Here is a 12,513-nt window from a genome sequence, read left to right as displayed (position 1 = left end):
CTTTGTCTTCGTTTCCTGGTCTGTCCTTTCCTGCCTACGTGACCTTGGGTGAATCCCCTGGCCTGGGTCTTTGTGCCCTCAAGTGTGAACCTTAGTTAAACTTCAGAGTTCTCGGTGCCCTTTCATGGAAAGGTGGATACAAGTGCCAGTTATGACTCGTGTGTTCTACTTCAGGTTTCTCTGAATCTGGTCAGCTCCAAGGATTTTTGGTATCTTACTCCATAGGGAGCAACAGCAAAGAACTTTGATAAAGTTCTCAGTTGTCAGAACGTAGGGAAATTCTCTGTTCCCAAAGGAACAAGGCAAAAGAAATAGCTGCTCACTGGGCTTAACTGTTCTGAAGTTCTCCTGTTGCACCTTGAAGGCAAGAATCCTGGAATTTGGAGCCTTTAGAGTTTGTGTGTGTGTGTGTGTGTGTGTGTGTGTGTGTGCTATTGAGCTGTGTATGGGAAATGTTGGCCCTCGGTCTTTTGTGTCTTTACATTTTTAATACCAAGATTATAAACCATGTGCAACAGAGGAATCAAAGCCCTGTCTTATTTTCTTTTACTTCTCTCCCCTCTGGGTCCCCACGCAGACATAATCCCAAATGCTAATTTAATCAAGTGTGGCTAATCCTCCCGAAGCCTCTGCCATTGACCACGTAATTCATTGCCACGCTAGGGGACCCTCAGTTTAATTCCTCAGATTTGCCAAGTAGGATGAAAATATTGTCAACCCTATAAAGTAGTAACAACCCTGAAGGGACCAGAGTCATATAGAGCTTACCTTCATCCGTCTACCGCAGTGGTTCTCAATCTGGGGCCATTTTGACTTCCAGGGGACTCATGCAAAATCTAGACACTTTCAGATTGTCACGGCAGGGTAGAGACCAAGTGTATGTTAGTAACATTCCAAAGTACAGAGGACAGTCCCCCATGCAGGAATATTTGAACCAAATATCAATTGCTATGCTTTGGGTGAGGGTCCTCTGAAGGCCAGTGTGTTGAGGTTCAGTTGCTACCTGTGGTGCTCTTGGGAGGTGGAGGAACCTTTAACAGGTAGAGTCTAGTAGGAGGGTGTTCTAGAAGCATGCTCTTGAAAGGAACATAGGGACCTTCACCTCTTCTTCTCTCTGTGCTTTCTGGCTGCCATGAAGTCACAGATTCCTACCATATCATAGTGCCATGCCACAGGACCAATAACAGTGCAGCCAACTGACTTCGGACCAAAATCTCTAAAACCTTTCCTCTTTTTAAATTGATTATCTCACGTATTCTGTCATAGTAAAGGAAAGCTGACTAGCCCATTGCTGAAGTTGAGACAACTGATTCTAACTCACCCCTTCAACACTAAAAATAAAATATACCAATTTCCTGCATTTGCAAGCATGCAAAAAAAAGTCTAAATCATTCATTTAATTTCGATTTTAGCAGGGTATACCCACAGCTTTCTGATGGTTATTGTTTTATTCTGGAATGTCCCCTAAGAGTTCAGGTGTTAATGACTTGGTCCCCAGTGTAGTAATGTTAAAAGGTAGGGCTTTGGGGAATTGATTGGATCATGAGATCACTGACCTCAACACTGGATTCATTGATTGATGGATTTGTAATCTGAATGGGTTCTTGGAGGTGGTGGAAACTAGTTGGAGGTTGGGTTCTTGGAGATGTGCTCCAAGTCTATATATATTGTCCCTGTAAACTGCCTTTCTTTCTCATCCTGGTTATAGGGAGTCGAACAGCTTCCCTCTGCTATACTTTTCCGCCATGATGTTCTACCATTCCTCTGGAGCACAGCAGTGGAACCAGCCACCATGGATTGAACCTGGAGTCCAAATCAACCTTTCCTCCTTGGAGATGTCTACGTCAGGAATATTTTCACTGTATTGAAAAGCTAAGTGACACACTGATGCAAAGTGCTTTCAGGTTGGTCACATCAAAGGTAAAACAGGCCCATTGACAATAAAAACATCATCTTCTACACATACAAGGTGCTTTCTCGTGTGCAAAACAGATTCCCGTGGATCCCCCTATTTCAACATACCTTCATGCCTAGGAAAGAGTTATGACGGACATTATAATCATCTTATAGGAAGGAAACTACTTTTTATATACGACATCTCTTCCAATGGCTTTTCACCTTGTTATGACACCTTGATTATGGAGGAGTCCCCTACAAAGCTGTCACATGTCAAGTATTTCTAGCAGGAAGGATTCAGAGTGTGGACTTCTCACACCTCTTACCCCCTCCCCCAGGGGCTTGAGTGACCTCAGCCAGGAGGAGACGAACTTCAGGGACTGCTTTGCAAGTAGTGAATTATGAGCCAGGTCACAATTGTACTGTGCATACGATTTGTAAAAACTTATTTTTTTCCGAAGGCAGAAAATGATCCCGGAGTCGATTTCTTTTTAACACAGATGGCCTTGCTGTATAGAAACTGACACTTAAAGGGGGCTGTGTTGAGTGAAGATGCCTGGCCTCTGATCCACTCTTGGCCTGGCCGTTACCTGGCTGTGATCCATAGAGCGTACTTTGAAATTTCAGTGAAGAAAATATGAGAGAAATCAGATGCTGAGACATCGTTTGGGTCCCCTGGGCAAGTTAAAAATGTATGAGTATCAAATGCGTCGAGTTTATTAGACATTCAAAGGACCTCTTCAGTTCTGGGAATGACTTCAAGGCAGACATTGCTGAGAGATAATCAATCAGAAACAAGGAATCAGAAGCCTTTGGTTGCCTGACAGATCGCCTGGGCTTCCTCCAGGCCTGGACTGAGCATGTCAGACCCAGCTTCAGCAAGAGGCAGCCCGGGGTGAAGGGTCCACGTGACCACTCACGGGACCTGTGGAAGTCACACAGAGAAGCTGGGTTTCCTCGTGTACTTGGACATGCTACTCTGTAGGGTGGCAGGGAGGGTTAACATTTTGACATGAGAGGCTTAGTACTGCATAAGGTGTATTATAAGCACCCCAATGTCTCTCAAAGGGACTCTGAAATTCTGATGATGGCCATTCTTATTGGAATAATCTATTTTTGTCACATTTCCTTGGTGCATGTATATATGTGTTCCTGCTGTCCTGTGTGCGGTGCGGTTCAAGATCTTTGACATGTTTTGCAAACATCCTACAAATGTGATCAAACCCTCCTTCTAATCTAAAGCCTTTGAGAAATATAACTTTCTGTTGCTGGGCACATGCCTGTAATCCCAGCAGCTCAGGAGGCTGAGTCAGGAGGATCACGAGTTCAAAGCCAGCCTCAGAAACTTAGTGAGGCCCTAAGCAACTCGGTGAGACCCTGTCTCTAAATAAAATACAAAATAGGGCTGGGGCTGGGGCTCAGTGGTCATGTGTTCATATATGGACATAGGAAATCTATGTCCCATTCATTCCACTATTTTTCCTGTTCCCACCCCCCTCCCTTCCCTTCATTCCCCTTTGTCTCATCCAGTGAACTTCTATTCTTCCCTCTCACTGCCTTGTTGTGTGTTAGCATCTGAATATCACAGAGAACATTCAGCCTTCCGATTTGGGGAATTGGCTTATTTCACTTAGCATGGTAGTCTCCAGATCCATCTGTTTACTGACAAATACAATGAAGCACCCACATCCATGTTCACAGAAGCTCAATTCACAATAGCTAAGCTATGGAACCAACCTAGGTGCCCTTCAACAGATGAGTAGATAAAGAAAACGTGGTCTAAATACACAATGTGGAATATCACTCAGCCATAAAGAAGAATGACTTCATGACTTTTGCTGGTAAATGGATGGAACTGGAGACTATCATGCTAAGTGAAATAAGCCAATCCCAAATAACCAAAGGTTTAATGTTCTCTCTGATATAAAGACGCTAACACCAGATAAGGGGGTAGGGAATAGAAGTTCATTAGATCAGACAAAGGGGGATGAAGGGAAGGGAGAGGAGATGGCAAGAGGAAAGACAGTGGAGTGAATTAGAAAGTTCAACCCTTTCCACACACACTCTAGTCACCCCCATCATGGCCACCATGCTCTATGGCTCATGTATCTTCCCCTTCTCAGGGGGCATCTCTGTCCCATTACTAAGAGCTGAGACCCTCCACGAACTCTGGTTCTTTTTGTGAGCATTGGCGTCCTGCCTCAACCCACTTCATCTCCTCTTTACCAGTTCCACAGTTGTTCCCAGTGATGGTAGAAAATGGGCCGGGGCGACATGGAGGCAAAACACCATTTCCAAGTCCTAAATCGCTGCCCCCCACAGAGAGGCTGAGACGCCCTGGAATACAGGCTCCAGCAACCATCAGACCTGCTTTGTCCTCTGAAGGCTTCTTGAATCCTTAGAAATCCTCAGGGAGGGGCTGCTTTTCCTGTGGAAAACCAGCTTTTCTGGAAAGCAGAATTCCTTGATGTCATGGCAGGATGAAGTGAACCGAGTAGGACACCTGAGCACAGGGAATAAGGGCGCACAGGTTTTGTTGTTGTTGTTGTTGCTGTAGGCTCTTCTTCTCCCCTGGAGAATACCTCGTATTTACCCAGATCAAGATCTGAATGTTTTACTTGTAATAATAATTAGAACTCACCATGACAACTGCGGTGTTTAAAAATCACTGGTGACAAACGCAGTCGATCGGCACAAAAACCTTTATTTTTTTTTTTAGATAATAGATGCAATTTCACAAGGGCATCACCAACACTTAGAGGGCTACCTCACCACTGCCCCAGTTTTTCCCAGGGAGTACTGATAACGTCCACGCAAAGTGCAGTGGAAATTTCAATATGATAGAGTCACATGGAATTGCAAGGTTCACCTGACGGATCTGATCTTAAAAAGAAGAGGAATGAGCCTGTATTTGCAGAGGCTCCTGAATTACTCCAATCATCAAATATTCATGCTATGAAAACTCTGCCAAAAAAAAAAAATGCTGTTTCCTAAATAAATGTCAAGAGTCTAGGTGGCATTCAGTGAATGGTTCTGAGATGAGTGCAAACAGTGTTTCTTTAATTAAAAGCAAGCAAAAATGGTAACTAATTAAATGCCATGACGTGACAGGGAATGTGTGGGAAAGGAAGGGTCCCCTGGGAAAGCGTCTGTCAAGAATTGGCTTCGGATTCTGAAAGGAGGCACCTGACATCTGGGAGCACCTTGCTTATTTCTGCAGAGCCAGGTTCAAGCCGTGCCAAGCAGCAAAACATGCATTCCACAGAAGCCGGCTTTCACATCCCTTCAAGGGGAAAGAAGCCATCGGGACGTTATTGTGAATCTCTGTTGTCACTTTTAAAAATAATGATTCACTGGGGGCAGTGGTGCACAGCTGAATCCCAGCGGCTGGGGAGGCTGAGGCAGGAGGATCGACAGTTCAAAGCCAGCCTCAGCGAAAGTGAGGAGCTAAGCAGATCAGTGAGACCCTGTCTCTAAATAAAATACAAAATAGGGCTGGGGATGGGGCTCAGTGGTTGAGAGCCCCTGAGTTCCATCCCTGGTACCAAAAAAAAAAAAAAAAAAAGCTCTAAAACTTTGGTCCTCACCTCGTCACTGGGACTCCACTCCCACCCCCATGTTTGTAGCTGCTGTTAGGTAATTCGGTGGCCAGAAGAAAAGCAAGACACAGCTTTACATGAGACAGGACCCGGGTCTTCCCTGTGCCCTCAGCTTGCTCCGAGCCACGTGACTGGACACCTCCTGTCCTCCCTGGGTGCCCGGCCTGCTGCCAATGCCCCATGTTGTTCTTCTGTGAACTTCGTGTCCGATTCCATATCATCACTCCCCGGGTCGAAAGCACACAGCCAGCTTCCAGCATCTGCCTCTCGTTTCCTGGATGGGCCTACAACGTGTTTGTTTAACGCACTTGGGAGTCAGGCTATAGATTTTGCCAGTGGCCTTTTGAACACGGGCCTCAGGATGTTTGTTGTTTTTTTTTTTTTTTTTTTTAACGTTTTTGTCTTATCTCACTTCCTCTGTCAGAGCCTCACTCTTCACAGCTTGCCTGAAGGCCCGGCTAAAGCAAGCAGCTCTCTGGGCCCTGCCGAGGGATCTGGCCAAAGTGTGAAGCTCCATTCTTTGCAGTCTGTGAATCAGAACCGCTCTGCATTGTCAGGCTTCATCCAGTGACCAGAAGAGCAATCCCAGGGCCCGGATGAGGGCTTAGAAAACTGTATTAGCGGTGGTCTTTCTGTCTCTCAATGGTTGATTTGTCTGTCTCTCTCACCAGGGAATGGAAGTGGGATTGGGATGAAGTTCTATGATTCTCAAATACATCAGAAGCACCTGGGAAACTTGTAAAAATGCAAATTTGCTGAACCCATCCTCCTGGAGAGATTCAAACTCAAAACAGCTGGGGCCTGGGGCGAGTTCTTTTTATCAAACACTCCCCACCCCCATCTTTTTTTTTTTTTTCACCAAGGATTGTACCCAGGGGAGCTTAACCACTGAGCCACATCCCCATCCCTATTTTGTATTTTATTTAGACACAGGGTCTCACTGAGTTGCTTAGGGCCTCACTTTTGCTGAGGCTGGCTTTGAACTCATGATCCTCCTGTCTCAGCCTCCTGAGTTGCTGGGTTTACAGGTATGTGCCATGGTGCCTGGCCACCCCATCATTTGGATGAAATGGTTTGTAGATGGTAATATGAAGAAACCCTGGGAAAGTGGTGAAAAATCTGGCATTGGAACATCTGTGACCTGGCTTTGAATCCTATCCTTGCTCAGTGAGTGCCTACCTAGGGTATCTTCTGACCTCCAATTTCCCTCAAATGTGGACAAAAGAAAAGGTTTTGTGTGAAGTTCAATAGGCTTGATGCAACCTGAATATTCAATAAGTAGCAGCGATTATTTTTAAATCATTGTCTTTTAAAAAGCACAAGATAAATGAAAATAGCCCTTGCATGAGGGGAGAGTGGTGTTAGTCTGTGTAAAACTAAAGGCAACATTTAGACCAAAGTATGAAGAATAGAAAGCACACCAGCATCTTGGGAGGCTGAGACAGGAGGATTGTGCGTTCAAAGCCAGCCTCAGCAACTTAGGGAGGCCCTAAGCAACTCAGTGAGACCCTGTCCCTAAATAAAATACAAAATAGGGCTGGGGATGGGGCTCAGTGGTCGAGTGCCCCTGGGTTCAATCCCAAAACTAAAATAAAATAAAAAAGAAAGTGCACACCCAGCTGTAATTTCTGATGATCTGCAACACATGCCTCTTCTTAGCTGGGTTCTGAGCATTCTTCAGCTGTCTCAAATTCACCTCTTTGGGGCAAATGACTTTCCCGACCCCCAGCTTAAGTTCACAGCAGAGGTCACTTCCGATGGATGTGGTCATCATGTGTTGATTACAAGTTTGAGGTCCACCTTTTCCTGCAAGACTGTGAGTTCCAAGGGATGGGATCTTATTGCCTAGACGAAGCCTTATTTCCAAGGTTCATAGAATGAGCCCAATACCGACCTTTGGTGGAAATAAATACAGAGAAGGGAAACTTAAAAAATATTCATGAGTCCTGTTGGGATTTTGGAAATGAAATTCAGAGTGGGCTTTCTGCAGCGCGTCCATTCAAAGGCACCCCTTGGAAAGCTTGCCACTGGTCCACCTGGTGCCCTCTAAGTTTTCTTCCAGCTGGTCGTAGAATTTTCTGGAGTGCCTTAGGGAAATGGGCGGTTTCTTGAAGGACAAAACTCCTAACAAAGGAGTTTTGCTGTTTGCAAGGAGTTAGACAAATTGCACGAGGAACCACCAGATGACATCCATTTTAATTAGGTCTTGGTGTCACACCTGAAGGTACAATTTAACTGATACGCAGCTATCGCCCAGCTCTGCTATATTTAAAAGAAATTTTTCCCCCTTCCTCATATGGAGAAATTTTAGTTTGGCATTAATATTCCCACAAAGGAGAGGTGATTCATAGGCTGAAGGTATTAAGCATTCTAGCAGGCCCCGGTCCCCAAAGTTGGAGAAACAGCCAAAATCACACATTATTTCAAGTCTGGAAAAGCTGAGCTAATATTTTTTTTTTCTTCATTGTCTTTCATTTTCCGGTTCAGGCCCCCAAACAGAAAGCCACTTTTCTATCCTTTTAAACGTGTTTCTTGGGAAAAGACACCTTCCAAGCGAAAGTAGGAACAGAAAATAAATGCAAAGTCGTATTTCTTTTGGCATGGAGACTTAATTTGAATTTTTTCTCGGATGGCTGGAGTTTACATTACTGCAAATGTAAGAGTCTACCTGGAAGTTTTGAGAAAGGGACGAAGGCTGGAATTCTTAACCCTTTTCAGTCTTGGTCCTTATGATGGATGACCTCATCCATAGGGCAATCCTGCTGGGGGAATATTTACATTCTGTTGTTTTCAAAGCAAATCAGTTAAACACCCTAACCCAGTTATGCATATCGAGTAGGTTAAGTATGTGTGTCAACCACACCTTCGTTCTCCGTTTATTTTGCAAAATCATGGAAATGCCATTTTTTTAAGGTATTCCACACACATCTCTCTTTATTTCTTTTTGAGGGTGGGGGATACTGGGGATTGAACTCAGGGCCATTCAACCACTGAGCCCCCTCCCCAGCTCTATTTTGCATTTTATTTAGAGACAGGGGTCTCACTGAGTTGCTTAGGGCCTCACTTTTGCTGAGGCTGGCTTTGAACTCACGATCCTCCTGCCTCAGCCTCCCTAGCTGCTAGAATTATAGGCATGTGCACCGCCACGCCTGGCTCTGTTTATTTCTTTGGAGCCTATTTGTTTTCTTCTCACCCCAGCAAGAAAATACACTGAAGACAAAGACAGAGCGTATCCTCTGGCTACACACTGCCTGAGTTTGGGGAGCTCATTTGTAAAGACGTGGGACTGAAGCAAGGTTAGTAAAAGGCCCCCCTACTCTTTTTTGTTTCATTTTTATTAGGCTCAGCACTAGTTGTAAATAAGACTCCCCCATGTCATCAGAGTAGAACTGTAACACGGAAACAAATCTAATCTATGATACACCTTTGAAAAAAATCTAGGAGGAAGCAAAGAGTTCAACCCCTCTTCTGGGTGGCTACATCAGCAAGAGGATTATTTTCCTGTAGTGATTTTCTAAAGCATATTCCTCAGATAGCAGTGTATGGTCAAAAAGGTCATGTGCAGTAACTTTGTCCCCTTTGGGGGAGTCACTATATATTTCCATCTAACTAAAGCCCTCTGGAGTTCCTACATTGGTGTGTACCTGTACTGAATTTTGCTTTCCCCCAATTCATTTATTTTTATTATCCAGAACACCTATTTTATATCATAGCTATTGACAGCAACTAGTCTTCCGTTGAAAAATGGAGCTGGGTGTGGTGGTGCATACCTATGATCCCTGCAACTCGGGAGGCTGAGGTAGGAGGATTGCCAAGTTGGAGGCCAGTTTGGGCAAATGAGCAAGACTCTGTGTCAAAGTAAAAAATAAAAAAGGACTGGGGATGCAGCTCAGTGGTAGAGTGTCCCTGAGTCCAATTCCCCAGTAATGCAAAAAAGAAAAAAAAAAAGAAAGATGAAAAATGGTCTCATAACCCTTCAGCCTCTCTCCCATGCTCGCTAACAACCCTTCTTTTCTTTGGACTTCACTTATTGTGAGGATGACCTATAGACTCCTTAAGAAGTTCCAATCTTTCATATGCCATGACACACATAAAGAAGAATTAGAGTGGTTACATGCTGCCCATAGACATAAGTGAGCTATTAGTATCTTTTTGCAATTAATGTTTCTTACTTTACCTGCTATAAAATGACTTATGAATTCTATTCTGTGAACATAAAAGTGCTTGCTGTTGGAACCGCTGACAAGGGGTGAGGCTGCTACCTCTTGGACTGAGGGCATCCACAGCATGGCGAACAACTGTGAGCCTCCGCTTACCACCCTGAGGAGCTCACAGGTGTGCAGAGGGGACCCCACCCCAGCTGCTGAAAATATATGTCAGGCTGAAGGAATGAACAAAAAATGGATTGTTGTAGAAGCTGTCGTTGAGGTACATCTAGATGAAGCATCTAATAAGCTGATGAGCATGAGGTATGGCTACAGGGCTCTTGATTTGCATTTGCCAAACTTAGATTCCTTTCTTTGCCTCTTCAGGGCCTTTTTTTGGGGGTGGGGGGGACTGAATCCAGGGGCACTCCATCACTGAGCCCCATCCCCAGCCCTATTTTGTATTTTATTTAGACACAGGGTCTCACTGTGTCACTTAGGGCCTCACTTTTGCTGAGGCTGGCTTTGAACTCACGATCCTCCTGCCTCAGCCTTCCCAGCCACTAGTATTACAGGCCTGCACCACCGCACCCGGCCTGTCCTGTTCTGTATGAGCCTTCTCACCCACAGTTGAGTCTTCAGGGGTGTGAGGTCAACTGTGAGCAAGGGGGTTGGCATCCCTGCTGCCTGCCTGCAACACTTCTCTGAAGCCCATACTGTACAATCCAAATAAGTCCCTCCTTTCCTGTGTTAGATGCACTTTACCTTCCCTGCTGTGGGAGGAGAGGCGAGGTGGATCCCTGGGCAGGTGGAGGATTTCCACTTCCCTTCCGTTTGCTCCTGGCCCCCACCTCTGCAGCTCACCACCACTGGATTCCCCGCAGAGCTGAACACACTATGCTGTCAGAGCAATGAACACTGGGAAAAGTAACCAGGCGGTGGCCACCGGCAAGGAAAAGTGATATTCAGAAGGGCTCATGGGTGCTGGGAGGACCCCAGGTGTTTTCCATATACAGGTGTCATTACAGACACACTCTGTTCCAAACACACTGCTTCTCATTCCCATTTTGAGTAATCTTGGCTTTTTTCCCCCATTATTGTTTCTGATAACATAGATTGTCTCCTTTTGATTCCCATCAAAAGTAATCCATATTCATTGATCAGAATTAAAACTAAATGAATGAACAGGGCACAGTGGCTCACGCCTGTAATCCCAGCAGTTGGGGAGGCTGAAGCAGGAGGATCATGAGTTCAAAGCCAGCCTCAGCAACTTATCGAGGCCCTAAGCAACTCAGTGAGACCCTGTCTCCATGCAAATAAGAGCTGGAGATGTGGCTCTGTGGTTCAGTGCTCCTGGGTTTAATTCCTGCACCAACAAAACAAAATAACTAAATGAATGAACAAACCAAGAAAAATAAAATCAGTCATGGCTTTCCCAGAATCCTAGTTAGCATGTGTTTCTCCCAGTCTTTCCATGCATAAATATTCATCATTTATTTTAAAACATTGCAATATCTATGCAGAATGTGTTAGAAAGACTTCTCACCTACTTATCCATCTCAATTATCTTTTGGTGCTGTGAAATATTCTCCTGTCATCAACGCCCGAGATTGCAGGAGCGCCCATCTGGGCTGTGTGTGGTGCTGTGCCTGGTCTCCTCCCCCAATGTCAAACAAACAGTTCAGTGTTTGGGTCTCTCCCCCCGCCTCTATTGTAAACAGAGTTATAGTTAATATCTTTATGACTACTTCCTTGTATGCACTCACTTGATGTGCTATTTTTGTTTCGTTTATTGTGAAATGTAAAACACAATCACAGGAAAGTGCAGAAAACATTTTCATATAGTTTGTTGAATAATTATAAAAATGAACCCCTACATCATTTCCTCCCCAGGCTAAAGAGATCCTGGCCGGCAGCCCATGAGCTTCTCTCTTCTCACACCTGCCTCCTGCTGCTCTAGAAGAAACCACCACTGGGATGTCCTTGTTTTCTTCTTAGTTTTATCACTCAAGAACGAATCCAGCTGGGCACGGTGGACATGCCTGTTATCCCAGTGGCTTGGGAGGCTGAGGCAGGAGGATCGCAGGTTCAAAGCCAGCCTCAGCAATTTAGTGAGGCCCTAGCAACTCAGTGAGACCCTGACTCTAAATAAAATATTTAAAAAGGGCTAGGGATGGGGCTCAGTGGTTGAGTGTCTCTAGGTTCAATCCCTGGTACCCTCCCCCCCCCACACCAAAAAAATAATCCCCTAGAATATCTGTTTTAAACTTTCAAAGAAGTAAATTCATAACTTTCTGTCTGGTTTCTTTGGCTCAATAGTTGTTTGTCAGATTCACCCATGTGGTTGGTTCACTCATTACTGCACAGCATACCTTCCTTTGACTGTACCATACTCTATGCAGGAGGGGCTTGCAGATTGTCACTATTACAATCTGCAATGATCCTGGAGACAATGAATCCATTTCTCTAAAATGTATACCCAAGGCTGAAATCACTTAGTCATAAGATAGCTTTAACTTGAATTGATATTATAAAAAAGAAAGAAAGTGTTTATTTACACTAGCCCTGTATGATGATTCCTAATAACCTTATGTTCCCTCAGTAGTTGATATTTTCTGTTTAAATGTGTTGGTCTAGTAGAGGAGAGACAATACTTCGTTTTGTTTCTGTTTGCATAAAGTTGAGCACATTCTTACCTTTTTTTTTTTTTTTTTTTTTGGTGCTGGGGATCGAAACTGCGTTCTTTACCAATGAGCCACATCCCCAGGCCTTTTAATTTTTTATTTTGAAACAGGCTCTGGCTAAGTTGCTCAGAGCCTCGCTAAGTTGCTGAGGCTTGAACCTGTGATCCTCCCGCCTCAGTCTCCCAAGTC

The sequence above is a fragment of the Spermophilus citellus genome (genome assembly GCF_964194105.1).
Source record: "Spermophilus citellus genome assembly, chromosome: 3".
Taxonomy (NCBI): domain Eukaryota; kingdom Metazoa; phylum Chordata; class Mammalia; order Rodentia; family Sciuridae; genus Spermophilus; species Spermophilus citellus.
The sequence above is the reverse complement of the archived record's forward strand: the minus strand, read 5'-3'. Positions refer to the sequence as shown.